Source organism: Petaurus breviceps, unplaced genomic scaffold (genome assembly GCF_028583685.1).
Source record: "Petaurus breviceps papuanus isolate PSGF00001 unplaced genomic scaffold, PetGlider_PUasm1.0 419, whole genome shotgun sequence".
NCBI lineage: Eukaryota > Metazoa > Chordata > Mammalia > Diprotodontia > Petauridae > Petaurus > Petaurus breviceps.
The window spans coordinates 2,253,839-2,280,412 of NW_027186324.1; the positions used below are offsets into that span (position 1 = coordinate 2,253,839).

Consider the following 26,574-nt stretch of genomic DNA (forward strand, 5'->3'; position numbering starts at 1 on the left):
TTCTTTCTTTCTTTCTTTCTTTCTTTCTTTCTTTCTTTCTTTCTTTCTTTCTTTCTTTCTTTCTTTCTTTCTTTCTTTCATTCTTTCTTTCATTCTTTCTTTCTTTGCCTTTTGGAAGGGCAATTGGGGTTAAGTAACTTGCCCAAGGTTACATGGCTCATTTTTTTGTGTGGGTATTAAGTGTCTGAGGCCGCAACTGAACTCGGGTTCTCCTGACTCCAGGGCCGGAGCTTTACTCGCTGTGCCACATATCTGCCCCCCTCACTATATCTTCTAAGGCCTAGTTCAGTGCCTTTCACAAACAAGTGCTTCAGTGTTTTTTTTAACTTAATTGAAACCCTCTTTGTCTTCCAATTTCATTATTCTGGGTAAGAGCAGTATTGATGTTCTTCATTTCTTTCAATAACATTTTTTTGGTCACTGAAAAAAGATCCTACCTCCCCTTTATTGTACCAAGAATTCTTAAAACAATGTTAACTTTCTAAAGGTATATGAATGGGTGAAGTACAGTTTTAGTTGATAGGGACAAAGAAAAAAATGAAAGTCTCTATGCTTGATATATTTACATGTTAATGAAATAATATAAAAATGTGCTTTATGATGTTTCATTCAGTTTTGTTATGCCCACTATTCACTGGAAAGAAGCCACATAGGACTGTATGTCATTTTATTTTTATTTGTTTCCTGGGTTGTCATGACTAAAGTAGTCATTGTTGAATAGCCATCCTGCTAGTGAGGAACCTCTCCATACAGTTAATTTGCTTTTAATAAAGCAGATATCGTCTGCAGGAACACATCCCAAACTTTCCATGAATGATAGAATCTGCCAGATTTATGCCCTGTTGGCATAGTGTTAGGTTTGAATTACCTTAATTATGTAAAGGTAGTGACCACACATCAATTAAATACATACACATAACCATTTAGCCTAGTAATGGACTATATTCCTGTACAGAACCAGTATAGTGAGAGGATTCTGGAAACATGGTGAAATATATCAGAAAATTCCAATTTCTTAAGATTTTTACCCATAAAAGACATAAAATAGTACCTCTGGGCTAACAAAGCAATAAAAATAAATAAAAATAGGAACAGAGTAAGGATCCCCTGGGATAATTGGAGAAGATTTCAAGAAAAATCCCAGGACAATGTTTAGTCCCTGTGAAGAGTAAACATCTACAGTTTAGAGCAACTTTTTTTTTAAAGCAGTTGGGGTTAAGTAACTTGCCCAAAGTTACACAGCCATTTTTTGTGTGTGTGGGTGCCAAGTATCTGAGGCTGGAAGTGATCTCAGGTCCTCCCTACTCCAGGGCCAGCACTCTTACTCACTGTGCCACCTGGCTGGCCCATCTTGGACCTCTTTTAACAACAAGCTGCAAGCCCTGGGGTTAGCTGGGATAGAGGCTGCCTTGGCCCCAGCCACATGAACTTTTACCACCAGAAGAGTGAGTGCAGTTGGACATCTGAGCAAGAGAAGATCAAGGGAACCTCTTTTAACAAGGAACACCAGACCCCCCAGCTCTGCTGCACAGATGTGGTGGGGGAAAGAAGGAACCAGCACACACCTGATAAGTACAGAGAAGTGGGGCAGGGATATCACTGGCAGTAGGTACTTACAGGAGGCTGGAGGTCTTGGTTGCAGTTCCAGATCAGAGGGGAGAACTGAAGGAGGATCTAAGGCCAGGGCAACCACCACCCAAATGCCACTACTAGAGGAAATTACAAAAACTAAGCTACTACAAAGAACAACAACAAATGAACAGACAAAGGAGAAAGAATTCAACCAGAGAGTTAATATGGAAATAGAAAAGACAAGAGTTCACCTTCAGAGGAGGCTACTAAGAAACACTCTTCTACCACAAAGAGTAACATAAAATAGTCACCTGCCCAAAAAGGAGTCATAGAAGAATTTTAAAAGACTTTGAAAATCAAATGAAAGAGATCAAGTAAAAACTAAAAAAAGAGAAACTAAAAAAAAACCAAGATTATGAAAAGAAAGTCAAACAATTAGAAAAGGAAAATCATATTTTTTTTAGGAAAGGGGAAGGCAGGACAATTGGGATTAAGTGACTTGCCCAAGGTCACATGGTTAGTAAGTGTTAAGTGTCTGAGGCTGTATTTGAATTCAGGTACTTCTGAAAATCCAGGGCCAGTGCTATGTCACAGTATGCCAACTAGATGCCTTGGAAATTCAGAAACTTAAGGAAGAAAATGACTTTTGGGAAATCAGAATTGGGCAAGGGGAAGCCAATAAAGTTGAAAGACATTAAGAAATATTGAAACAGAACATAAAGAATGAAAAAATAGAAGAAAATTGCCACATATCATAAGAAAAACATCTGATCTGGAGAACAGATTAATTAGAGAAAACATAAGAATAATCAGACACCTGAAATCTATGATCAAACAAAGGGTCTTGATGCAATAATGTAAGAAATGATGAAAGAAAATTGTCCTGAAGCATTAGAACAAGAGGAGGAAGCAGAAATAGAAAAAAAAATTTCACAGGTCACCACCTGAATGAGATCCTACAAGGAAAACCCACAGGAATATCAGAGTCAAATTTCAAAACCCCCAGCTCAAGTAAAAAATTGTATAAGCTACTAGGAAAAAAAATAATTTAAATATTGTGGTGCCACAATTAGAATCTCACAAGAGCTAGAAGCAGCAACACTAAATCAGAGACAAAAAGATCTGAGATTCCAGCCCAAAATATCATACCATAAATCTTGAATGAAAGAACACAAATTTGATTAATTGTTATACTTTCAGGACTTTGTTTAAAAAATCTGAATGTAATAAAATATTTAACATACAAGAGCCAAGAGAAATCTAAGGTACATAGCAAAGATTAATACAAGGGACTCAATAAGGACACTGTTTACCTTTTATGTATGTAAAATGTGAAACATATGTCTAATATTGTTATTAGTAATTGGTTAGTTCATAAGAAAGATTATGGTAGACCTGAGTATGATTTGACTTTAAAAAAGTCAAACCATTTAGAACCAGCTAAAAAGAGTATTTATCTTATACAAATGAGGTATGAAAGGAAGAACCAAGACAGAGAAACTTCAAGGGAGAGGAGGGCTGTTAGTTCCGGAAACCTATTTTCATCAGGAAGGGATTCAAGAGGGAACAATATAAATGTATCTAGAAGAGTAAAAAGGTCTTCTAAATTAAGAAAGAAATAAAACACTAAGGGTACAGGGAGTGGGAAGAGGATGAGGGAAGGATCTTTAGAGGATAAGCTGAGGGTAAGCAGAGGGTTCTTATGGATGTATAGATTGATGGGAATGGTAGGATAAGGGAGGGATCCTTGGAGGTGAGGTAGATTAAGTAATAGGACAACAAGGTAGCGTGTAAGAATGAAGCAAAAGATTCAGGAGGGATAGGAAATAAGAAATACGCACATACATAAAAACAAAAATCAGGTCGAATTCATTAGGAAAAGTATATATGTATTTATACAAGTCTTATGTGTATGTATGTATACATAGGCATGTGGGTATGTGAATGGGTGTAAATCAAATATATATCCGCACATAACTATAGCCTTCTTGTGGGGGGGGGGGGAGAAAGAGGGAGAAAAGAACAAAGTAAAACATGCAGAGAACATTTACAAAAGAACAAAGAAAAGCTGGACAGTTTTCAGCACAATGCTTAGTATTTATTATATGGGTTTTTATTTGAAATGACTATTTAATGGTGTGTATTTTGAATCCTTTCATACTTTCTGCTATGCACATGACATGCTTTTTTCCTTTTTTATTTTGCATTTGTTTTAATATGTTTCTTTTTTCTTTTCTCCATTGTGTATTTAAATTTTAGTATTTCGGTCTAAACTATTTTTTAAATAAAAAAAAAAAAGATAGCTGGCCTTATGGCAAGGACAGCCAGGGTTTAATATATGTGTGTATATATACATATATAAACACATAAATACATATATATGTATTTAGATACATATACATATATATTTTCACTTATTTAAAACTTAAAACTGTACTAAGTCATTTGGGATACTGTGTGTGTGTGTGTGTGTGTGTGTGTGTGTGTGTGTAATATGTCTAATAAAATGTCACTCTACTTCCTGTCAGTCATACAAGCACTTAAGGCTGAATACTTCACAAACCTTGGTCATTTGGCCACCATGAGTCCCTCAGAAGGGCAATTTTAATTTCCCTTTCTCTTTTTGCACTTTATGGCTCCACATAATAACTTACTCTCTCTTGCCCCTGTTAAACCCTTCTCAAATTCAAAGCCTGTAATGCTTTTGGATAGGGAGGTTTGAGGTGCTGAGAATGAAAATGCACACAAAACAAAAAACCCAGTACAGCTAAATCTGGAGGGTCTCATTATCTCTTCAAATTCAATGAGATCATTTTTTTTTGGTCAGAATTCTTTTCCAAGACCATCTACATAATTATGGCATATATACACAATTATGAATTTATTGTTTTAACTTATGTCAAACACATCAATTTTAAAGCCCATAATATGAATAAGACATTGTGCCGAGAGATACAAAGAAATCTCTTAGGAGATAAAATGATGAATAAGACATGGAAGTTTTGTATAAGACTGACAGAAATACATGTAATATAAAACAGTATATGTTAAATATCTAGAAAATATAAATAAATTTATATGAGAGATCTAAGGAAGGAGAAATCAAGTTAAGTGAAAGTGGAGGTGGATCAGATCATGGAATACATATAAGGGGTAACACTTTGACTCATCTTGAAGCAGAGATAGAATTTCAACAAGTCACAATGCAAGAGGGGAGCAGTACATGGAGCATTTTATATGCAGGGAATAATAGCATAAGAAAATTTTTGGGAAATGCCAAGAGCGTTTACATCAATTTTAAAATGTTTACATTCACAATGATAAGGAATGAATGCAAAAGCACTTATTACATATTTAATATGCGCAAGATATTCTGCAAGCACAAAGACATAAATACAGAATGCTAGACAGTCACTGTCCTCAAGGAGCTTACATTCTAATAGGAAAACCAACTCATATGGGGAAGGGATGGACAGAGAGGGATGTCTTTGTCTGGGAAGTGACAAGGATGATAGGAAGAGTCATAGGATAATTAATATCTCCTTTCCAAATCCCTAGCATTACAATATTTACTAAATGTTAATTTGCCTATCATATTTCTCTGGTTACTTTCATTCAGGGAAAGCATGATTTTTTCCATTTTGCAATGTAATAACACTTGAAGTACAAGTTAAACAATAATTTATCTTTCAGTACATGATAAATGGATAGCTTCCTTGTGTAAGATTGAAAATTTATTAATGTCTAAATTATGAAAGAGATACTAATCTTTCTTCATTAGTCAAGTGAAATTAGTCAAGTCTACTATGAAAATATACTAAGTACCTACGATATTTCAATTGCAAGCGGTTTCAAAATCTTAAGTTTTTATGGTAATATTAAAAGCATTTTGATACTGTCTTTAACCATACTTTAAATAATTACTTGTCAATAAATAACTATAAAATATATTGGTATATCAACTTAGGACTTATTATTATTAATTATTAGTTTTAATTAATATAATTAATTATATAACTAATATAATTCATTATAGCTTATTATTATTAGTTTATCACCTTAAGCATTCTATATATTTTGGGGTAGGGAATTAGATAATAAGGGTATATCTGAAATGTCTATGTAAATAGCAATATGTTTCTGAATTAATGTTGATGTATATACAATTTTTTTTCTGTTTTCAGCCTTCCATTGCTATAGATATCAGAAAATTAGGTCATTAAAATATCTAGTCTCAGAATAATTAAAATCTTGCACAAGAGTATTAGCAAATTTTAATAAGAATATTTTATTAAGTATACATTAAATTTAGCAAAAATATATTTTGCTATAAAACACACTTGAGAATTATGTTTAAACCAACTATTAAAGTTAAATTTAGAAGATGCAACAGATTCAATTTGCACAAAAGACATTTAAATTTCTTTTCAAAAACCACTTTAATATATTACATATATAAATAAAACCTGCCCCAGGACTACAAATAAGAAGAAATAAGAAAGAGCATTCTGAGACATTAAAAGGTTTAAAATGTTTGAAGGTTTAAATGTTTAAACCTATAATGTTAAATAGTTTAAACAGCAATTAATGTCTGGAACATTTTCAACTTTTTTAATAATCTGGAAAAGAATTTAAGTAAAACAGAATGTAAATCATATTCGCCATTATCAAATCTCATACCTTTAAAAAAGCAATTAAGGCAATTAAAAATATTAAAAATGTAGTTAAGTATTAACTAATCAAAAAGTATCTTTCTTTCCCTGGACCACACAGAATTGTTTTATTTCTTTTGATGTCTTACAATATTACTTATTGTAAATCCTGAACATTTGCTTTATCAGTGAATACTTACATACTTAGAAAAATTATTTATACCTAATAATCAGTTGTTGAATATGGGAGTGAATGAATGATAGTCCACACTAAGAAGACAGTGAGGAAATATGCTTAATTTTTTGTTGTAAATATCAAAACGTATGATGATCTCACAAAATATGGCTAATTAAGAAAGGGATACATCTGTGAGACTCTAATTTTGTATTAGTTATAATGACTTGAGTGCTGGGGCCTCAGTTTCCCCATACGTGCAAGTTAGGAAGTCAGTCTAGGGAGAAAATACAGTGCACAGAAAAAAGTATAGGGGTAAAGTCAGAAGATGCGCTTGAATTCTGAATGTACCATTTATCATCTAGGTGACTCCAGTTGAATTATATCACCTCTCTGCACATAACTTTTCTCATCAATAAAATGAGATGGCTGTATCTATTGAAATCTAAAGTCCTCTCCACTCTAAAATAGTCTCTGTAATTCTATGTAATATCTGCCTTCTGTTACACAGCTCTCCATAATTTGCTTTCACAAAGAACTGAACAAAGAATTTGAGAACAGAATGATTTAACCAGATTTTAAAATGGTTTGACAACATCCTACCACAATACTCCAAAACATTTTTTTTCTGCTACAATCATACTCTATTACAGCATTTCTTGAGAGTACAATTTATGAGGCATCTGGAAGATGCCTGGATAAGAGACCAAGAGACAGCAATAGCTACTGCAAAATAAGTTAGAGATCAAAATCAAGTAGGTAGTGATATAAATACAAAAGTCCTAAAAGAATGATGACAGAAATTATTAAGTCCAGAAAAATCAGAGTCTGTTAAAGAAGACTAGAACAATGAAATGGGAACTTTTAAAAACTATTTTGTGGAAAAGGAAGAAACAGGATCGTTTCTGCACATGAATAACAAAGGAATGGAGAAAAGAAGTTGAATTGCTCTAATTTGATTTTGTTTTTATTTTTTCTGCCAAAGAGAAAGACTTTTTTGTCTTGAAAGAATTAACATAAAATAGAATCTGTATTTAATATTCAAGATAGAATGACAGTAAGTCATTCAACAACAGTCAGTCAATAATTATTTATTAAGGGTTTACTATGTGCATAGAACTCTAAGTTCTAGAAATAAAAAAAGCATGCAAAATGAAAGACAAGTCTGTTTTCAAGGACTTTACATTGCAATATGGGAAGACAAAACGTAAAATGAAACTGAAGGGGGGGTTCAAGAGTAACTGAAGGAGAAGTCTGGGTAACAAACTGATTAGAAATGAAGAGATCATGGTTGTGGGCACCTTCTTTAATAGGAGATTCTAAGGGAGAAAAGGGCTAAATGCAGTGGAAATATTATTTCTGAGGTGTGACTTCCAAATCTGAAGTGACCTTCCAGATTGAACACATTCTAGGGTATGGTGGAGAAGAACCATAGTGTTGTCTAGCAATATACAAAAACAGTACCTGGATGTCATTGGTAAGTTCAAGTCACCAGATTCAAGCAAACTATGTTTTAAGATGCCAAAAGGCATCTATGTCAACTTAGCAAGATCATGGAGAAAGATAGATTCACCAATGGACTGGAAAAATATAAATGTCATTACCACACCTGAAGAAGGGGAGTAAGAAGTGGGGGGGAGTGGAGAGTAGGGGGAGGAAGAGAGAATGAATGCAGCATATTATACACCATGTAATATGGGCTAATTGAAAATTTTCTAGAAAACGTTGTGAAAGGGAAGGTTTATGAATGTGTAGAAGAGAAAGTGATGATCAAAAAGAGGCAACATGGATTAATCAAAAGTACATCATATGAACTAAAAGGAGATGTGTTCTACCATCAGATTGGCCACTGCCACTGCTGCAGTCCCCTCTCCTCTTCTATCACCACTACACCCAAAGGGAAGGCCAACAGAAATGTTAAAAGAGGTAAGATCATGATTAAAGAGGAATCACAGAAGGCAACATGATTATTTTCTAAACCTGACCTTCTTAAGTCAGAATCTAAACTCAAAAAGGCACCTGAAAAAAGGCAGAAAAGTTACCCAAATGGAAAAAAAAAGAAAAGTCTGATGCCAATAATAATGGGGACTACCATGCAGAAAATGGAGATGCCAAAACAGACCAGGCACAGAAAGCTCAAGGTGAGAAAAAAATACTACATGAATTACGATAATTATGTATTTCTGATAATTGTACTGTCTGAAATACTATTTTAGCAAGTTTCATAAAAATGCAGAATTTTGTTTTACTTTTTTTAAAGCTATGTTAGCACACAAAATGTTTTGTTGTTTTGGAGGGAAAAAGAGAATGTTATGGATAGGGAGTATCAGAAGCTGGGTCTTCCTCTTCTAGTATTTGAGAATTCTCTCCTTTAATACCAAAAGAAGGCTCACAAACACACACACACACACACACACACACACACACACACACACACCAAGTGCATTTGCATGAACACTAACACCCTCAGTCTATCTAGTGGAAATAGGAATGGATAAATTTGAAAAACTGTAAAATGAGCAGAACCAAGAGAACTTCGCATACAGTAACAGCAACATTGTTTTAAGAATAACTTTGAGCAACCAAGTCATTTTGATCATTATAAATACACAAATTAACTACAAAGGCCCTATGAAGGAAGATGTCAATTGCATCCAGAGAAGGAACTGATAAATAGAAGTATATATCGTATGGTTACATATATTTATATATATATACATGTATGTATATGTATATATGTATATACACACATATATGTGTGTGCAGACACACATACATATAGAGGCATAAATATATACATACATATATGTATATGTAAGCATATATAGTTATATATTATGAATATATACAAATGCATATGCATATTTGTGTCTAATGGTAAAAAAGTATATATATACATATATATATATATATATGGAAAAACAAGTTGTACATAATAGATTTGCAGTTTCATGTGTATTCCTGTTTGGTTCTTTTTCTATTCTACTTTGTAATGGAAATGTATTTTATTTCTGAAGTTCAGAATTAAAAAAAAAAGTTTTAAAATTTTTTATTTGTATTTTTCCCTGTCTGCCATATGTATCAACTTGACTCTTCCAAACCCAGGGGTCCATTAGGATCTTCCCCTATTTTCCTCTCTCTGCCCACCCCCCAATTAATCATGTTGGATACCAGTCTTTCAGACAAGGTGGACTTGAATTATGACTCTGACGTGGCCTCCTCAAAAGAGCTGCAGCTCCTTTAATACTGGGAATCATTTTCAATTCAGAATTTTACAATTTTCATTTCACTTCCTCAAAGTTTGAATAGGTTCATGCAAAGTTGTTAAATGATATACTTTCAATGTTAAAGTGTACATCTTCACTCTAAACTTTCCCTGTTTAAAGTTTAAAATAAAGACTCTTCATTGAGTTTTATAGTGATTTTACATTTTTGGTAGTCCATGGAGGAAAAGAGTTTAAAAGTCATATATTCTTTCCACTTATAACTCATGTTCGGCAGGAATTATAATGATCATTTTTGAAAATATCTTTTATAAAACTGCATGTAGTTTGGGGAGAAAAAAACAGTTCCCAGAATAATTTTTGACAGGATTATTAAACTATTTGATTGAGGAAATGCTAAAAATAGAGTTTACCTAATTTGTAGGGGGGAAATTTAAAAATTGTAATAAGAACAAATAACTGTGAGACATTTTTTACATGTTTCTTTACTAAAATCTTTTTTAAAAACTATTTTCTTCATCAAAAATGATACAGCCACCATATCTGAACCCTAACAAAACAGTTCTTCAGGTATTTACAGAGTAAATCAAAACTTCACTAAGACTGGAAAGGAAGCTAGATTGGAACATATATAGAGAAAGAGGAGTGCAATGCTGAAAGCAATAAAGTTGATAGCACTTAGGAATTAATAATGCAGCTATATTAATGAAAGATAGACACCAAAGATGTGGGCAAAAAATTTGAGACCTTATTCATATCAAAAAAGGTGACTAAGAGAACATCAAGCACTGACTTACATGGCTACTTACCTACCGTAGATGGTAAAATAATATAAAATTTTAAATTTATGTACAAAATTGTATATCATCTCAATATTTAAAGGAACAATTAATCTAATTACAAGGGGAAACAGCAAAGCTATATTAGAGATCTCAATATTCCTGTTTTATAAACTGGCAAATCAAAGAATTTTATTTTAGAAAAATTAGATATGATAGGTATCTTATAATTACTGAATGGAGATAGAAAGGCATATATTTAGTTCATATTCTTAGTTACAAAATAACTACATGCAACAAATATAGAAAAGCAGAAATATTAAGCATATCTGTAACTGCTTACAACACAAAGAAAACATGAAGCAATTCAAATACAAATAGAGACGAAAGAATTTAATCCTAAAGAATTGATGGGACAAGGACCCATCATTCTATTTAAAAAAAATGCAAAAACTACTAATAATATAATCAAAGAAAATGACAACCAAGGAAACAACATAATGTAATGTTAAAGGAATTTGAAGATATTTCCTGCCCCTTAATAGGCCCATGTGACCTGCTCTGAGCTTTGGCCCAGCCCACAGCTTGAGTCACATGGAGCCCATGGTGGGAGGAACTTGCCTAGGGGAGTTTGTTTGTGGGGAGGTCTAACAGAGGGAAGATTTGGGGATGGGGGCACTTCCTGGATTGGTGATGAGTATAAACTTCTTTTGTTACCATTTTAGTATTAGCTTGCTGGTATCTGAATAAAAAGCTTGGTTTAGTCTTTGAGGAAGAGTTTATTATATTTTGCAATTCAAGCCTGGAAACACATGTGCATATTCATAAGAGTTGATATGGGTATCATATTGGTGATTTGCATACCAAAGCTTTTGGCATGTAGCCAACCAATATTTAGGGGAAAAGTTATATCCCTAAACACTTATGAAGAAGAGAAAAAAAAAACAATAAATTGACATGTAGGTTTTTAAAAAGTATAAAAGGTACAAATAAAAAAAACTACAACCAAAGACAAAAATATTAATCTTGAAAATTAAGAGTTAAAATTGAAAATAAGCAAAAAACTAAAAGTTTATGAACTAGTTTTTTAAAGACTAACATTAAATAAGCAATTATCTAATTACATAAAAAGAAGAGACTGAATTGTCAACATAAAAAATAAGCAATGGTAACACACAACAAATAAAGAGGAAGTAAAGGAAATAATTTTTCAAGATATGCCAGTAAAATGATTATTTAATGAAATGGATAGACATTTGCAAAATAAAAAAAAATACCTCTGGTTTTACTTGGGATGCACTTCCATGACACAAAAATAATTAAATGTGAAAATTCAATAAAAACCTGCTCTTTATTTTTTTTATTTCTATTCAAATGCAAATAGAAGTCATAACACAATATAGTAGAAGAAGATAGTTCAATTCTTCCTTTAATTATAGCAATATAATAATTTTAAAGCCTCATCAGACAGCCATTTCACTGCATTACTTTTTCTTTGGAATTTTTTGTTGTACTGTGTTGCTGCGTCCTGTACAATACCTTGAATCTCTGTACATAGCTTTCAGGCATTCTACCACATTTAATTGCTTAAATCTATTCATCACTTACATTTCATATTAATGAAGGATGTTATTTAGGTCATACCTTTACAATATGATGGTTTTCTGAGCTTTCTTCGATTTGAGTTCAAATTTTGTATTAAGAAGTTCATGATATGAGTCACATTCAGGTACAGATCTTGTTTTAACGGACTTTATAGAGCTTCTCCACCTTTGGTTGCAAAGTATATAATCAAACTCATTTATGGTGTTGACCATCTAGTGATGTTAAATGCAGAGTAACCTTTAGGTTGTTAAAAAAGAGTGTTTGCTGTGGCCAGCAAACTATCTTGACAAAACTCTTATTAGTCTGCCCTTCTTCATTTTGTACTCCAAAGCCAAACTTTCCTGTTATTTCAATTATCTTTTTATTTCCTACTTTGGTATTCTAATCTCCTATGATGAATGTGACAACTTCTTTTCGCGTTATTTCTAGAAGATGTTGTGGGTTTTCATAGCATCAGTGGTTGAAAAACAAACTTTTATTATTGCGATGTTGAACAGTTTGCCTTGGATGTAAATGGATATCCTTCTGATATTTTTGAGGAAAGGGAAAGGGAAAGATATACCCAAATGAATGCAGAATTCCAGCAAATAGCAAGGAGAGATGAGAAGAGTGCCTTAAATAAGACTTGCAAAAAATAAAAAAAAAAAACCAATAGAATGAGGTAGACAAGAGATATCTTTCAAGAAAATTAGAGATATCAGGGGAATTTTTCTTACAAAAATGGGCATGATAAAAGACAAAACTGGTAGGTACTTAAGAGAAGAAGAAGAGATTGATAAGAGGTGGCAGGAATATACAGAAGAACTGTACAAGAAAGATCTTAACATCGCCAAAGGTTAACACAAGGCATCATGATGGTGGAGTGATTGATCTAGAGCCAAATACCATGGAGAATGAAATCAAGTGGATCTTAGGTAACATTTCTAACAGTAAATCTAATGGAGGTAATGCATTTCCAAGTGATATATTTAAAATCCTAAAAGATGGACCCACCATTTCTAGAAGATCCCAGACGCTGGGGAACAGAAAATAGTTCTCCTTGGTATCTGTAATGTAGTATTTTGAATAGACTTGGCACATAATAAACAATTTTTTCTGTTTATTCACTCATTTATTCTAACAGTTTCAGCTTATGTCAAGATTAATCAATGTAGTAGATTCTCCTGATTTCAATTTGTTGATTTTTCTATCTAGAGAAACCTAAAGAAATAAAAAAAAATGCATTTCAATTGATTACTTGAATTCTCAAATTGATTATTTGAATTCTCATAAGCTTAAAAAAATCTGATGAACCATTTTGAAATACAAGTATCTTTGGAATGCCAGATTTCACCTTAAAATCATTATTAGAAATGAATATTGTCACATTCTGAATTTTGGAAACTGTGACTACCATGTGCAGTATTTCCTTTTAACAGAGATAGCTTAATGGACAGTGGCATAGAAATGAATACATTTATTGCTTTTTTTCACACTAGGCACAACTTTACATAACAGTTCAGGAACACAAAGAATATGGGGAAGTAAAATCAGTATAATCTAGTTCTAATACACAATACTTACTATTACAGATGAGAGTTTATGATGGATTCTTTACCAGGGCTAGTTCTACCCTCTGATATTCATGAACAACTCCCACTGGGGGACAGAATCCATCATAAGTTCCTGTTGTGCATGAAATCATTTCTCAAGAGCAGAAAAAAATACATTGGCTTCTGACATTTTCTGAAATGTTCAAAGTCTCCTAATATGTCAGCTACATGTGCCACATATCATTAATATGCTTCTTCCATATATTTAGGAATTTAAAAGCAAATTTCATTAATTCAATAGAATATATTAACTAAAAACAATCCACACAAAAAGGCTACAATATCCACAATTAGGTTCACAGGACATGAAAAAAGATGAATTCAGTTTTTTTTTAGGAAAAGCATTAAAATTCAAAGAAAATGTAGTGTTTGTACTTATACAAAATGTAATACAATAAAGCAAAACTTGTTATTATAAAATTCCTTTGCATGATACTGGGGCCATAATCCTACATACATGAATTAGTATGTACTTTATCACCATGGTTAATTAAGAGCCAAACATTTCTTGTTTACCAGGTTCTAAGGAATGGATCATATCTAGGCTAATAATAAAGAAAAGAGAAAAATCAAACTGCAAAATAATTAATAATTTTCACTGAAAATATTAATAAGTAATTGAAACAGAAATATAACTTTATTTTGAATAGTAATGGAAATTAATTCTTAAATGTAAGTGGCAAAAACAAGTAAGTTTGAACATTTTAAGTTGTTCTGAAGATATGTTTTTAGTTTTAATTTTAAAATGGTTACTAATCAATATAATTACTTTAATAATACTACCCTCCTACTAACCCATGTAAAAGGGTGTTTCATTATCACTATTAGCACCCCAACTTTTATAATACTGTTGTAATTTTAAAAATCTTTCAGATGAATATTGTCATATCATTCTTACAAAGTCTTGAGATAACTGAATATAGTTTAGGTTCAACAAACCTTAAAAGCATTACTGGGTCTCAGGAGCTGCTTGACTGATAACAATAAAAACAACAACAACAAAAAAAAACAAGCAAACAAAAAACATCTGGGATACATGAAAATAAGCCTGAAATTCCTTTATTGATACTATCAGAAAGAGAGACATTATTGCTTTTTTTGGTCCAAATCCACCATTACACACTAACAAATATAAGCAAAATTTGGAAGCAATTTCAGGCTGCTTAAAACACCAGAATTATCTTACAAACTGTAAGTCAGAAGCCAGAACTTGTATACTTTGAATATCCATACAGCTTAAGACAGCTGGGGAGCAGAATTGATGGATAAAGTGCTAGGCCTGGAGTCAGGAAGACTCATCTTCCTGAGTTTGCTTCTGTCCTCAGACACTTAATAGCTGTGTGACCCTGGAGAAGCCACTTAACCCCATTTCGTTATCTGTAAAATGAGTTGGAGAAGAAAATGGCAAACCACTCCAGTATCTTTGCCAAACCCCAAATGGGATCATGAAGTCAGAAAAAAACTGAAAAACAATTAAACAACTGAACAACAGGACAAACTTAAATCCTGCCTCAAACATTTACTGTGTGTCCCTAAGAAAATCACTGAACATCTGCCTACCTTAGTTTCTTTATCTAGAAAATAGCAATAATAACATCACCTACCTCACAGGGTTGTTATAAGGATCAAATGTCCTAAAATATGTAAAGCACTAAAGATCCATAAAGAGATCCTGAGAAATTTGACTGGCAACTCCCTAATACTGGAAGAATGAAAGGGTCACTCAAGCAGAAGCAAGGAGGTAGAAAGGCTTATTATTGCTTGAGTAATATATAAGAAATGTCTAAGGAACAAAAGAAAGAATCAACTTCACTTATTTTTTTTTCTTTTTTAAAGCAATAGGGGTTAAGTAACTTGCTCAAGGTTACACGGCCAGGTGTTTCTGGGTGGGTGCTAAGTATATGAGCCCGGATTTGATCCCCAGGTCATCCCGACACTGGAGCCGGTGCTCTTACTCGCTGTGCTACCTGGCCACCCCTGACTTCACTTATTCTTAATCAGGCCTTCAAAACATTGGCCAAAAGCAGGCTATGGGCCATATGTTATGCAGGCCTGCTCTTATTCATTCTATGAACAATATATACAGATTCTTCTTTCCATGTAAGAACTTAGAAACCTTCCCAAAGAGCTATGAAATCATTTAGAGTCCATATGCATCACTTATAGTAGAGGTATGAAAGAAGGGACCAATATGAAACTACATAGACTACTAGACTTTGAAAGAGAGAACTAATATGGACCAGTAATTACAACCCACTAAGAGTTCAAGATGTCTTGGAGTATGTTAGGCAACCAGTGGTTCTGAGCATTGGAGTTACTCAAGAGACACTCTAGTTTCTATGGCTGAAAAAGAAAAAAAGACAATCATTATTCTTTGCCAAGATGCATTTTATAAATTTAAGGGTATTTCCCAAGGTATCTTGGGATAATTTCAAATAGGTGATGAAAAAAAAATAATCAGAGATATCAATGATATGGAAGCGCTTATATCTGTAAAGAACATTTTTTTAATTTGGAAAGACATGGGAAGAACATAAGGGAACATGGATAAAAGCAACAAATCTGTAAGATGAAGCTAGTCAGAAGCTGTCAAGTGACAAGTACAAGTTTGCAGAGTCTCTATCGAGTATGTGGGTCATGCAGTGTTGTAAAACCTGAACACTGAATCAGAGAAGAAAGAAGTGCTCCTAAATTAGAGGTTTTTAAAGAAACTTCACATTTAAAGAAATGTTGTAGGATATGGTCGTTTTTATCATAAAATGCTAACAATTATGTTATATAGCATCACAGTACTATTTGGCTAAACTGTTGAATGACTTTATTGAAGGTCTATGATTAAATTAAACCAGAAGCAAAAGGTCAAAAAAGGTGACTTGCTCTAATTCTTGCAAAGTCATTTAGCTTGAGAAGCTTGTTCCTCAGCTTCCCAGTCAGATTCATCACTTGTGAAGGTGGAGCTGAGATTGTTTGAAAGTGGATCCAACTGCTGCCTGAGAGATGAGATGAAACCACCTCAAAGCCTAGTTGTGACTCATAGCATTCCTTCATCTTCAAAGACTATTGAGTTCTATGGGAAAAGGATCGCCAGTGTTTTCTTCCCACACTTAAGTATTAAAAGTAACATTTATTTACCCCACCTCTTCTCTTTCCAGTTCAATATTAATGAATTGTTGACCAATAAATCATGCCATGTCTCACTCCAGTCCCCACTTCCCATTCTTTTATCTCCATTCATTGTCAACCATTCTACTTCATCACATGTTCCACTCCAGTCTTCCCCTTCCACCATGTCCTATGAAACCCTTATTACACAATCAGCAAACTTTACTCTGATTCAGTATAATTTTCATATTCTTTCCATCTACTCATAATCACATACTGGGTTCTAGCCGGGTCATACTGCATTTCTGGTCATTGCTTCAGTACCAACATTATTTTCTCTCGTAGTCTCTATATCTTCAACCTTGAGGGAGAATAGGAATTGCCTACTCATTGCCACCTCCACTTTTACCTATATTACTCAGGAGCTGTTCTTTTTAAGTTTCATCCAATTTAAATTTACTCGTCAACTGACACCTTCATATCCATTATCTATCAGCCCACAAGACGTTCACTTCACCTTCTTAAGAAATTTAATATCAAATCACAGTCTTCTCTCCACCACAATTACTGGATTTCTACTGGGGTCTTCAACATAATTTAAATCGTAATAATGCCTCTCAAACGTCCAGTCCTTTCACAACCTAAATCTCAGCTCTTACAACCTACTACTTTTCCATTCTATCTCTATCACACACAGAGATGGTTATAACGTCACTGATCAAAAACTCTGACATTTCTTTTTCAGATCGTAGTTTCCTAACATTATATCTCTCAAAATCATCTAGCCGTCCTAAATGATTATTCAATTTCCACATCACACATCTCCCAAATTGGGTGTAGCCAAAGTTTCTGTCTTGGGCTCTCTTCTCTTTCTCTTTCCACTCTTTCACTTGCTGACATCATTAGTTTTCATGGGTTTAACTATCATTTCTGTGCAACAGGTTCCAGACCATACACATTCTACCTTGTCTCCTGCCAGAGTCCCAGTTATTTAGCAACAACTGCATTTTGAATATTTAAAACTGTATATGTTGTAAGTATAGCAAACTCTGTATGTCCAAAAATTCATTATACCTCCCTTTCAAATTTCCCTCTTTCTCTCAAGGCTATCACTACCATTCCAGACATAAAGATGTTCAACCTTGTCATCATTTGTGTCCAAACAGTTGCTGAATTGTGATGATTCTGCTTCTCCATTCTCTCTTGTATTACCCAGATACCATCTTGGTTCAGATTCTCATCACCTCTCACCTAGACTACTGTAAAAACCTCCTAATTGATTTCCCTGCCTCAAATCTCTTTTTTCTTTTATCTATCCTCCAAAGAGCTGCCAAAGTGAGCTTAAAGTTCCATCCTGATTCCCTAGCAGAAAAGACCAATGTAGATGCATATGCCCTATTGCTGTGGCCTGGTGACACCGAAACCATGGTGAAGTCTAAGAAAGAAGTGAAGACTATAAATTATACCCAGGGAGGACGGTTCTCATCAAGTGGAATTACTGCTGAGAACTGTGAGTTATACCAGACAGCATGCCAGTAATAAAAATGAACCTTGTTTTATTGAACCAACTGTCTGCCACAGTTATCTATGTTGAATTTCAGCACTGTGAGAAGTAATACAGTTCTAAAAGCAAAGAGGGACTCAAGTGCCATTCACAAATGGCATGTTACTGTAGACTCCATAGCAGGAGTCGGAGTTATTCAATGCAGCACTGTCAAGGATTGTAGGATGATCACAAAAGGGTACCTGAAAGCGGCCAGTATTAGCTAATCCACGGTTTATGGCCATGTATATGGCCACTCTATTGCCATGAAAGCACTACATAATATTCCAGCTAGGTCAAGAAAGTACCCTGGAGGTAGGAGGAAGCCATTCTTATTAGCCCAAGGCAGGAGCAGATGTCATTAAGAAGTGTGAGACTTCTGTCTGATAGTCAAAGGATTTCAAAGTAAACTAATGCTGCATATTTTGAAAACTTGTGATAATAGCCCATACTGACCTTTTAATCTCTGGAAAGAAATGTAATACTAAGTCTTAAGTGAGAATATAATAAATAAGACTTATTTTACTTAGGACTTACTCTACCAGATATACACAAACATAACCAAACAGGAGCCTGAAAGCTTCCATGTTTGCTAAAGTGTTATGGGAGAAGCACTTTTTTAAAAAAATATATGGATTCGCTGCTAGGATCTATTATGAAAATTAGAGAACAAGTGAATCACAGAGATTTCCACTATCATAATGTCTAGAAATGTACCTTACTACCCCAGAAAGCTCCCCCTCCTGAGCACTTTGGTAATAATAAATGAATACATTAGAAACATTGCTACCTAAACAAAAATTTCAGTGGAGTCAAGATGTGGCACGATTTACTCCAAACTTGCTGATATCTATGCAAAAGTCACCATGTGTTTTGATACTTCAGAACATGGAATGGAAGTAAATAAAAACAATTATTCCATATCATCTTAGAGAAAGAGTTAAGAAAGTCTACCATATAACCATGAGCATAAGGTTAAAAAAAAAGGTTTATAATCATATATAACTTTGTTAAAGGCTAAAATAAATGGAATCTCTCTAGAATCTCATTTACGGATTAAAAATTGAAGTCTACATTTTAAATGTCAATACTGTCATCCCAGGAATCTTGTTAGCTATATATTAATCTTTTCACTTTTTTCAAGGAGATGTGAAAATTGATTTCTATTCATGTAATAAATGTGCTGAGGAAATTAAATTCTTAACTTAAAATTATTCTCAAACTCTCAAATGGCCATAAACCATCTATTGCCTTTTTTTCTGAAATGGTGTGTGATCAATCATTCACATGACATATCTGTACCACAGGCTCCCTAATACTCTTAATCACAGCAAACAGGAAAATGGGAGAAGTAACCTTCTAACACAAACTATTCTGCAAACTGCATAAACAATCCCCATCAGGACAAATCCTTCATATGAAACCTTTTCATTTTTGGAATATTTGGAACAAGATCAAGAACAAGAAACAAGGTGGAATCTATCACCTGGGTGTGATACAGCATAACAATATGTCCTCTATGACTGTGGGGATATGGGAGTCCTCCCTTCAGTCTTCTTCCTCTTGATTCTGCAACATAGGTTTAAGATGAAGAATCCTTCAGCTGCCAACCACGACAGCTATGCTCCCAGTACTAACTGAGGAAATGTCATTCTACATGTTAAAAAGCAGTGTTTTCCAAGGACACCTCTACCACGTGGAGGAAAGAAACTGGATCATTAATTCCTCCATTTTTTGCTCTACATATCGCCATTGGATCATAGAACCATTTAGATAAAGTTAATACATAACAGAGATGCCACAAACCCCTGAAATCAGGGAATATTCTGGACATATTTTCATAGCTTGTCAATAGAGACTTCATTAGCAAAACTGAAAATGCCTAATGGAAAGAATTGAGAGAGGACAGAGGAAGAGGAAGGAAAAGAAGACTTGTAAGAACAAGAAAAAATCTTAAATGACATTTTCCACAACTCCTATGCTGAAACAGATAAAAAATATTATTAGTACATCACAAATAGTAGGAGTGAGCACTATATTATCCATTATGAAATACCACTTTTTGAAAACCATTCAGCATTTCCTTGAACTCTAGCACGATGGACATGTAATCGACAAGAGCAAATGGGAATAAAGTACTGTGAGAGTGAAGTGCTGTACAGGGGAGAAAATATTTCTATTCACTTTGTAATATGCAATGAAAACACCAAAAAAAAATCCTAGTGATCTGTAATTTCACAGTTGGGCAATCCCTGTTACCTTTCATATTATTTCTCTATACTCTCTTTAGCTTCTAAATTTCTGACTACTTACTTTTGCACAAAAATTTTAAAAAGCTGCTTTCTTCAAAAATGTAATTCAAGCAGGAAATACACATCCTAAATTGAATCTCTTAGTTTTTGCATAAAAATGTAGTATGATAGCAGAATAAATACAGAATTTGAAGACAGAGGTCTAGTCAAGCTATGTGATCCTAGGCAAAACTTTTTAAGTTTTCAGAGATCCAACTTTTATATCTCTAATATATCAATAATAAAATCTGTTCTACCTCCCTCATAAGGCTGTCTTGTGCATCAGACATTCTAATTATCATGCTATATAAATGTCAGTTATCATGGATAAATCAGAGAGGCAGTGTGGCAGAAGGGATACAGTAAGGAAGACTTTCATTCAAAACTTGCCAATAATCCTTTTCAGACTCAGGCAGACCATCAACTTGGGGTGCCGCTCAAACACTCTTAGTTATCACATTAATTCCTTGTGTTAATTAGAATTTTAATGGATATTAACACTGATGCCAAAATTTGGATTTAAAATCTATTCATTGAGTATATCACTGGCAGTAACAATTTCTTTCTGATATTTAGATGATTACGATTTGAACTTCAATTATCACTTCCATGTTAATTATTTTTAGATCCAGAGATGATTATGGCATTGAGAAGTTATTTGTCCAGAATCACCTGTCCAGGAGGTATTAAAAGTCAGTACTTTTATTTAGACTTTCTTTATTCTCAGGTCAATTATCTACCCACCACTTCACACACTGGACATGAAAGGGCCATGGTAACATGGTTGCAGCTTATATTAACTGATCGTAGGTTATTCAGTTTATCCACTTGGGGCTCCAACCAAAGGAGCCTCATTGCTGTGCACACCTGACACTATCTCTTCTGTCCTGGTGTTTTTACAGACATTATTTTCTATACCTGTAATGCACTGTTTCCACAATACCACCTCTGAGAAATACTACCTGCCTTCAAGGATCAGAGTAGGTGCCAACTCTTCTATAAGGCCTCCTTTCTTGGCTTTTCAGAGTTGGTAGTTCGCCTTTACTTTGTGTGTAATAGATATAAATATAGATACACATATATCTGTGTATTCTTTACCATAAATACAAAATACATTTACACTGATAGTTGAGAACTGCATTAGAGAAAGGATTTTCTTATGCTTTTCTTTGTCTATCCAACACAGCACAGTGCCCATAGATAGTTAAGTACTCAATAAATGTTTATTGATTCTGACTCCTTGAGTGTACCGACTTTGGCTTTTTTAATGTGTGTTGATGAATGAGAAGTGCAAGCCACTGAAGATCTCAAGTGCCCCTTGACAAGTTCCTAGTACTCTAATTTACTAAGATTCCCAATTCTGCATCATAAAGGGAGTTTCCATAGCTGGGGCCTCCCTTGCGCTGAATGAAGACATCACCTTCCTGGTCTTGACAAATGATGATAATTCACACTCTACTAACTTACTAACCATGTGACCATGAACATATTACCACTCTGGACTTAAATTACCTCATCTCTAAATGAGGTCCATTGAACGTCAAATTTGTGATCATAAGAGCTGACATTACATAAATGCTTTAAAGTTTACAGAATATTTTTCTTACATTAAATTTTTCTTGATATCATTTTTATATCATCTATAGCTGCACATATATTTATCTCCCCTTCAAAAAAGGCATCCCTTGTAACAAGGATTTTTTTATAGAAAAGAAAAATAACAGCAAATCAATCATCAAAACTAATCAATACATTAACTAAATCTATAGTATGCAGCATTTTTCATCTATAGTCCCCCACCTCTGTAGAAAAGGGAGGGAGATTCATTTTTTAATACTTCTTCTTTGGAGTAAAAATTAATCATTACAATTTTAGATAGATAAATTGTAGGGTTTTGTTGTTATTCTTTTATGTTGTTTATCATGTATATTATTTTCTTGGTTCTGTTTCCTTTACTTTGCACTTATTTATCTGTCTCCTCTGTGTTCATCAACTTCCCTAAATCAATTATATTCGTCATTTTTTAAACCATAGTAAAACTCTATTACATACATGTAAATCGATTCAAAACACTTTTCATATATTTAAGCCTCATTACAAGCCAGTGAGGTAGTGACTATAGGAAGCATTTTTCCCCACTATTCAGTCATATGGAATGACTGAATCTTAGATATTACATGATATTCTATTAATATGAATAAATTAACCAGCTCAAATAGGCCACATAAACTTTGTGTGGGTTTTAAAGATCACCACAGAACATAAGTATGATCGGTATTTTTGAGTACATATAAGTGGCAATCAAACCTTATCATGGCTCCAATATGTATTTTTACAAACATCCTACTAGGCACCTATGAAACTAGGTCCAGCAAGCTGACAAGGTAATTGGGCCTTTCTTTGCTTTTCAGTTGAATACTGCTCAGACATGAACAAAAAGACTTTTGTTTCAGGCTCCAGGTAGAATGAGGCAAACATATATTGTTTTCCAGTTTTGCTCTTCAGTAAAACTTATTTTGTAAGATGAGAAACCTTATAATTATTCATTTCACATTCTGAGTCTATATTTAATCATCTCATAGAAGTGAGAAATAAATCATTGCTGTCAATGACACCCCATGTGCAAATTTAAAGTAGGTTGTGTTTGTGAGTGTGTGTGTGTGTGTGTGTGTATGAAACAAAGTCCTACCCTCCATTAAAGTCCTACTCTTATGCCTTATTGTGGAATAGAGGCAGAGTTTGTGATGGATAGAACAGTGGGACCAGAGTCAGGAAGGCCTGAGTTCAACCCAACAGTAGATACTTACTAGCTTTGTGAATCTCAGCAAGCACTAAACCTCTGTTCCCCTGGAGAGGTTCATCACCAAAAGGTTAATCAATAATATTTTTATGTCCAAAATAATTCACAGAACATGTGGCTAAGAAAGGTTGCAATCTACATCAATCTAAAGGAGTATCTAAAAGTTATTTATATGTGTATATTATCCTGCTGATAGAAAATAAATTACAAAGAATAGCTCATTTTATTATGCTTTGCTTTGTTGCACTTCACAGATATTGAGGTATGATTTTTTTTTGCTTTTAGAAGGACAATTGGGGTTAAGTGACTTGCCCAAGGTCACAATGGCTAGTTTTTGTGTTAAGTGTCTGAGGCTGGATTTGAACTCATGTCCTCCTGACTCCAGGGCCAGTGCTCTATTCATTGTGCCACCTAGCTGTCCCAGTATGTTGTTTTTTTTAAACAAATTGAAGGGTTGTAGCGACCCTGTGTTGAACAAGTCTATCAGCAACATTTTTTTCAAGAGCACGAGCTTATGTTCTGCCTCTCTGTCACCTTTTTAGGCAATTCCTGCAACATTTCAAACTTTTTCATTATTATATCTGTTATAATGATCTTTGATGTTACTTGAGAATATTGCTATTTCATTTTTTTAATCTTTGCATGCAAATGCCTTGCTTTGTATATCACATGCCTCTAATAAATGTTTTCTGAATTGTTAAAATACAGATTAGACAACTAGATGATGGGGTGGATAGAGTGCTAGAACTGGCATAAGGAAAACCTCAATTCAAATCTTGCCTCATATACTTCAGAGTTGTGAGACCTTTGGCATGTTACTCCACTGAGTACAATAAAAGCACCTGCCTCACAGGGTTCTGTCATGATCAAGTAAGATAACATGTGTAAAATGATTTGCAAACCTTAAAGACACAGATAAACGCTTTACACAGGATCTTTTCCATATTTTTGCCTTGGATATAATTGGAAATGAATGACATAAACATGGTACAACAGACAAAGCATTAGTTTTGGATTCAAAGGAGCAAGACTCATGTTGTATCTCTGTGTGGCATTTGACCTCTCTGAACCAGAGTTTCCTAATCTCTAAAATGTGATCCATCATTTCAAAACTCCTCAAAGATTTCTCATGAGGAAACTCCATTTGTAAACCTTAAACTACTATCATTAATGTGAATTATTGTTATCTGACTTGGAAAAATTATTCTTTTAATTATGTATTTAAAGAAAGTACTCAGACTTTTAGCAACAAAGAGTGACACACTACTAGATAAGAAGGGGAACAGAAGGGGCAGCCAGGTGGTTCAGCGAGTAAGAGCACCAGCTCCAATGTCGGGATGACGTGTGGATCAAATCCGGGGCCAGATACTCAGCACCACACCCAGAAATAACTGGCCATGTAATCTTGAGCAAGTTACTTAACCCCAATTGCTTTAAAAAAAAAAAAAGAGGAGGAACAGATTGTCTTTGAGGTCTTCTAACAGTGAGATTCTATGAATCCAATCAATCACATGATACATGAAGAGATATGACCAACAGAGTTGACCCACAGCTATGTAGATAAGGAGAGCTGGGATGAACTATGGTTTTGCATTACTCCCACTCCTCTGCATTTCTCTTTTATTTTCCATCTTATTACCTCCTATGTCTTCAAGTACTTGCTTCTTTGACACTGGCAGTTCTTACTTGTAGCCCATTTCTTTTGCCTGATCTTGGTAAAACCCATCCCCAATTTTGTATCCTTATCTTCTAAGAATCCTTTTTAGCAGCATAAGTTTAAATAACAAAATAATACTTAAACCACATGTATTTAAAAAATAACTTCAACAAATCTGAAAATAAAATTTCACACAAAGTTCACCAGATTAATATTAAAATATATCAAATAACACAATATGACAAAATATCTCTCATAAGTTTAAATAATCAAAAGCAAAAATATACATAATAGTAACCAAGAAATCAGAATGGGCTTGAGTATTAGTGGTGTATTTCAAAGACATTTCTACAAAATTAATTAAATAAATGTCTACCACAAAAATTTAGACACCCACACATAAATACAAAAATTAGCAAGCCAAAAAAATTCACATTTTTACAATTCTTGATATTCTGGAAATGAATAATTTCCTTTTTTAAGTGACATTACATTGTTTCCAATTTTCTTTTTCTAAAAGCCAGAAAATCTGTAATTAAAAGAGAATCTGGATGTGTTATTATTTGCATTTCACCTTTGAGTAGCTAGAATCACACAAAGGACTTTCAAAGGGATACCCTGCATTCCTATACAAAAATAAGTGACTCTGGACATACGTGGTGCTTTTGTTTTAATAGCCTACACCTATAAAAGGAAGCTGCCAGGGAAGGCTCTAACTATATTTGATTAGTTTCAGGCCTTCATTTTTAGCGAGTCATCACCCTTTTAACAGCAGATGATGCCCCCTACTTGGAATCAATGTGAGTGGACCAGTTCACAAATGGGCTGGATTAATGATGAAAAATGTGTAGTCAGCCTGGAAGCCTTTAGACATTTATCACGCAATGGGTCTGCCAATTGATGGTCTGTCCCCTGATTCAACAGGACAATACTTTCTCTGCCTTAAAGAGAAAGTGTTCTTCTTAAGATTAATTTAATGATGCCTAGAAGATGGAAACACATATAAGTTGTTCTTACTAATGATATAGTTGCTATATATTTCAATACCTCATCTAATAAACAAATTTCCCTTTTTTAGAACAGCATAAAATGTGAAGTCATATGAATACACTAGAAATATATAATTGTCAGCATTATATTCAAAATGTTTAATTTGTAAACTCTACCCTTGTAAAGCAGAGAAAATATCTGAAAAGTTATTATTAGTTAACAATTTTCTTTAAATGTTAAAAGACCTACAAATTAAATAACTTTTTTCAAGAAAATTCAAGACTTTTTATTTGTATTTTATTTATTTTAATTAATTTTATTTCATATAGTAGACTTTTTTTTTAAGTTTAAGATAGGGGCAGCCAGGTAGCACAGAGAGTAAGAGCAATGGCTCCAGTGTTGGGATGACCTGGGGATCAAATCCAAGCTCAGATACTTAGCACCCACCCAGAAACACCTGGCCGTGCAACCTTGAGCAAGTTACTTAACCCCAATTGCTTAGGGGCGGCCAAGTGGCTCAGTGAGTAAGAGCACTGGCCCCAGCGTTGGGATGACCTGGGGATCAAATCCAGGCTCAGATACTTAGCACCCA

General features: G+C 33.9%; 1 protein-coding gene and 1 long non-coding RNA gene across 11 annotated transcripts in view; both read right to left on the reverse strand.

Moving 5' to 3' along the window:
* Positions 1–26,574, reverse strand: part of ROBO2 (roundabout guidance receptor 2) — an 800,464-nt gene that overhangs the window by 571,951 nt on the left and 201,939 nt on the right. The gene's annotated exons all lie outside the window — the stretch shown is intronic.
* The window catches only part of LOC138171176 (uncharacterized), a 30,262-nt gene continuing 9,326 nt past the window's right edge, over positions 5,639–26,574 (reverse strand). The window contains exon 2 of the long non-coding RNA XR_011170814.1: positions 5,639–26,537. This is a non-coding gene — a long non-coding RNA (uncharacterized lncRNA). The remainder of the gene's footprint in view (positions 26,538–26,574) is intronic.